At 49.8% G+C, this 4,734-nt stretch overlaps 1 pseudogene; it reads right to left on the bottom strand.

The window, feature by feature from the left end:
* Positions 1-885: 885 nt before the first annotated feature.
* Positions 886-3,688, bottom strand: LOC109563095 (transcription factor Sp2 pseudogene; annotated as a pseudogene).
* Between the last annotated feature and the right edge of the window lie 1,046 nt (positions 3,689-4,734).

The raw sequence follows: 4,734 nt of genomic DNA, 5'->3' as shown, positions 1-4,734 counted from the left end.
TAAAATTAAACCATCAGCTCTCCTACTTTCTCAGGCCTTTGGACTCAGGGTCTCCAGCTTGCTGACTGCAGGTCTTGGGACTGCTCAGCATCCATAATCATATGAACTAATTCTTTATAATAAATCTGTCTGTCTATGTGTCATTATCCATCCACCCATCATATTGGTTCCATTTCTCTGGAGAATCCTATTACACTAAGGAACACCAAAGATTGACAACAAATGATTAGAAGCTAGAAGAAAGGACTGGAATAGATTCTACCTCACAGCCCTCAAAAGGAACCAAAATTGCCAACCCCTTTATCTCCAACTTATAGTCTCCAGACTATAAGACAGTAAATTTCTGTTGTTTAATCTACTGAGTTTATGGTAAATTAGTACGCCTTTTGACACTAAAAATTACAGAAAAGAATTTTAAAACCAGCCTGATATTTTCCCCTTGTAAAAATGACATTTCCAGTTGAGAATTTTGGTAGGAGTTACAACAACCCATAGGTTAGTGCTTTGTTCTCTCCTTTTCTTATCTGTCGCCTTCTTCTAGTAGTTTTTATTTCTTTGTGGGGTTTTTTTTTCTGTTCTATATCCTGGTATCAGACCTTTTTTCTTCTGTACCATCCATTCTGATTCCTAATGCTTCTAATGTTTCACTTCAGCAATGGCTTTATTTTTTCCTATATTCACAAGAATTTTGTCAGCTCATTGTTGTCAATTTCTCCCCTTTATTTATTTATTTTTTTTTGCAGATTTTGCCTCAGGCAACTAAATTTATTAGCAAGAAAAAATTTTTGTCAGCCCAGCGCTGACCAACAAAGTACATCGTTAATAAAGGGTAACAAATCTGTCACTTAATTCATAAAATATACCTCAAGCAGTTACAACTAAAAATAAAGTTGGATTTTTGTTTTAATTTAAAAGCCTCAAAAATAACAAGCAATATGTTTTTAAACATGTAGTAGACACAATTGTCTATTATACAATATACACTGTACACAAGTAGGGCTCGGGCTGGTCAGGGTGGGGGAGATGATGGGGAGAGGGAGGAGGTTCAGGATGGGAAGGTGTTTCATCTGAATCCAGATTTGAGTTGAAATGCTGTGTCATTTAGAAAAGAGAATTGCTAAAGTGAGAAAAAAAATTCATATGCTCATCATTGCCCCCCAAAACCCCTAAACTAAAAGCAGGCATGGGGGAGGTGAGTAGCAAGGACAGGAAGAAGGGAGCAATTAAATAAACGTCTTTAAAGCACACACACCACACAGTGTTCATCATCGGAAGTAGAGTATAAGGCAAGGCAACGTTCTCCATAGAAAAAGGGGGATCAGGGAGTGGGTGGGTAGCTTTACTTTTAAATAGAAAGTTGGAATGTGCTGGAGGAGAGTCAGGGTGGGGTGGGGCGTGTGGAGTGGAGGCGGACTGGCTGCCAGTGGAGCCCTGGGTGCAGGGCCCCGGACGTCCAGGCGCCCGCAGTGGCCGAGGGGGCCAGGGAGGTACAGGAGAGGGAGGGGGCATGGCACGATGCGACTCCTGCAGTGTTGGGGGGAGGGGGCTCACTTTGCTCCTCGACAGAGTGAAATTCATGTTTTTCCTTTGGAAATAAGGGTTCCCACTCGTCCTGATTTAGAACGTCTCATTGGGCATGGCCAGTGTCCATGGTTTGGGCAGGCCAGGAGCTTGTGGTGAGAGGGGAGGGCCAGGGCGGAGCCAAGGGGCTTCAGAAGGAGGTGCATATGGGGCAGCAGAGCCCCTTCCTGTGGGGACAGTCACACAATAGGAACGGGGGTTGAGGCGGGCCCATGACAGCGTGGGCCTCCTTTCTGCCAGAGGCCCAGGCAGGTCTGCATCTGTGGGGCCTCTGCCTCAGTTGGCCTTACAAGTTCTTCGTGACCAGGTGGGTCTCGTAATGCTTGGTGAGGTGGTCACTCCTCATGAAGCGCTTCTGACACTGGGCACACTCGAAGTGTTTGTCCCCTGTGTGGGTGCGGGCATGCCGCTGGAGCTCGTCGCTCCGTGTGAGCCTCTTGCCACAGAAGAACCAGTTGCAGACAAAGGGCCGCTCGCCGGTGTGCAGGCGCACGTGAGCCCGCAGCAAGGACGTCTTACGGAAGGTCTTGCCGCAGTCGGGGATGTGGCACACGTGCTTCTTGCCCTGCTCTCCAGACCTCTTGTCCCCGTCCTTGCAGTTGGGACACGTGCAGGCCATGCGTCGCCGCTTTTCCCCAGGCTGGGTCTCTCCAGCCAGGGCCTGTTCCATCTGCAGCTGGATCTGGGTGGGGCTCAGCCCACTGATGGTCAGGTTGTTTCCAGATACATTCTGCACAGTCAGCTGCTGCTGTCCGCCAGTGTTGGTGATGGTGACGGGCACGCCCTGGACCTGGACACCGTTGATGTTGATGGTCTGCATGGCCTGGGCCGCCGCTGCCAGCTGTGCTGCGTTCAGGCTGATGATGCTCCCAGCAGGAGCGATCTTTGGCAGGGGTCGTTCTTTTCGGAGAATTGCAGCCGAGTGCTTTTTGCTGGTCCCACTCAGATGGGCAGCACAGGACGCGGGGCTGCTACAAGTGGTGGTGGAGGCAGTCGCAGCTGTTGCTGGGGGGCTGTCCTGGACAAGGACCGTCTGTACCTCACCAGAAGGCGTACAGATGGAGACCTGAGTAGGTGACGGCTCAGCAGCCTGGATCTGGAAGTTCTGGGAGGGCTTCTGGGGGACGGTGGGGAGTGTGGCGGATGCTGCCTGTACCAGCCGCAGGGCCTGCTGTGGAATCTGCACCACCTGCTGCTGCTCGGCCTTGGGGGGCACCACCTGGACCTGCTGGACCACAGCTGGCTGGCCCCCGCTGGGGCTCTGAACAATGAGCAGGTTGTTTCCTGCTTGGATAATGTTGTCTGCGGTGGTCTCGATCAGCACCGTCTCCACCTGCTCGGCCACAGCCACAGGGGGCTGGGCGGCAGGAAGACTCTTCTTCCTGGCTTTCTTGTTAGTCTTAGACAGTGGGGCAGGGGGGCTCTCCGTGAGGAGCTGAGTGGCGGCCCCGGGGTCGCTGGTGTTCACGAGGTTGTTGACAGGCAGAGTAAGGGTCACATTGCCACCGCCACCTGTCAGCTTCACCACATTGGCCCTGCTCTGTGCCGGAGTGGTGGTCGTACTTGACTTCTGGACAGGGGCTGGCTTGATGGGGACAGGCTTGTGACTGGACGGGGACGGGGTGATGATGGCTTGGTTGGTGCCAGGGATGATCTGGATCTGGTTGGTCAGACTGGGCTGCACCTGGATGGTCTGAGGACTGCTGGCCTGGATCTGAGGGACCGCCTGGTACTGGATACTGGTGTTCGATCGGGTCCCTTTGTTGACCACGGTGGGATTCTGGATGGCAAACACCAGCTGCCCCCCAGGGTAGGACGTGCTCAGCTGTGACCCCTGAATCTGAAGTATCTTTCCCTTGGAGGACAAGATTCCAAAACTATTCTTGCTGGGGCTGAGAGGGAGAGGGGCAGGTTTGATAGGGATGAGTTTCCATGGAGTAGGCTGGGGGGGAGCAGGAGGCGTCACCACAGCTTCAACAGCTGGAGGGCCGATTTTGCTACATGTCTCGGCAAGCAGCGCTAAGGGAGATGGCTGGGAGTCCTGGGTGGTAGAGGCGGCAGGCTGCAGGTAGTCACTGGGACTGACAGCGGCAGTGGCAGCCATGCTGGTCTGGATCGCTCATTACGACATCTTCCTCCCTGGCCTCCGCCACCTCCGCCGCCTCCGCCGCCACCGAGAGCCTCTTCTCCCCTTTAATTTCATTTTTTCCATGAGTTGAAATTTCTTACTAGTATTAAAGAAGATTATGACTAACTTCTTCTTGTACTATTTGGGAATAATTCTTTTTTCTAGGATTATACTTTCTCTGCTTTTTGAACATCATTGCTGTATTACATTACTCTCTTATGTCTGTTTCTTTTTTTTTCAATAGTGTCAACCTGTTGTTTCATATTTAAACTTTTCTGCTTACTCGTTGTTTAATCACTAAGTCATGTCTGGGAGTTCCCAAGCAAGAATATTGGAGTGGGTTGTCGTTTCCTTCTTCAGGGTATCATATTAAAAAGCAGAGACGTTACTTTGCTAACAAAGTTCCGTAGAGTCAAAGTCAAAATATATATATATATTTTTTCCAGTAGTCATGTATGGATGTGAGAGTTGAACCATAAAGAAGGCTGAGCACCAAAGAACTGATGCTTTCAAAATGTGGTTTGGAGAAGACTCTTGAGAGTACCTTGGATTGCAAGGAAATCAGTCAATCCTAAAGAAAATCAACCCTGAATATTCATTAGAAGGGCTGATGCTGAAGCTGAAGCTCCAATATTCTGGCCACCTGATGCAAAGGGCCAAATCATTGGAAAAGACCCTGATGCTGGAAAGATTGAAGGCAGGAAGAGAAGGGGAGGACAGAGGACAAGATGGTTGAGTGGCATCACCAACTCAATGGACATGAGTTTGAGCAAACTCTGGGAGATGGTGAAGGACAGGAAAGCCTGGTGTACTGCAGTCCATGGGGTCACAAAGAGTCAGACGTGACCGAGCAACTGAACAACAACAATGAACCAGGAAGAAGACCATCACCTGACCATGCTGGCATCATGATTTTGGACTTCCAACCTCTAAAAGTGTTAAAAATAAATTCAGTTGTTTATAAGCTTTCCAATGTATGATATTTTATCATAGCAGCCTGAATGGAGTAAGACAGTCACCAAGCA

Source organism: Bos indicus, chromosome X, assembly GCF_029378745.1.
Source record: "Bos indicus isolate NIAB-ARS_2022 breed Sahiwal x Tharparkar chromosome X, NIAB-ARS_B.indTharparkar_mat_pri_1.0, whole genome shotgun sequence".
Classification (NCBI taxonomy): Eukaryota; Metazoa; Chordata; class Mammalia; order Artiodactyla; family Bovidae; genus Bos; species Bos indicus.
This window is presented reverse-complemented; position numbering and strand designations above follow the sequence as displayed.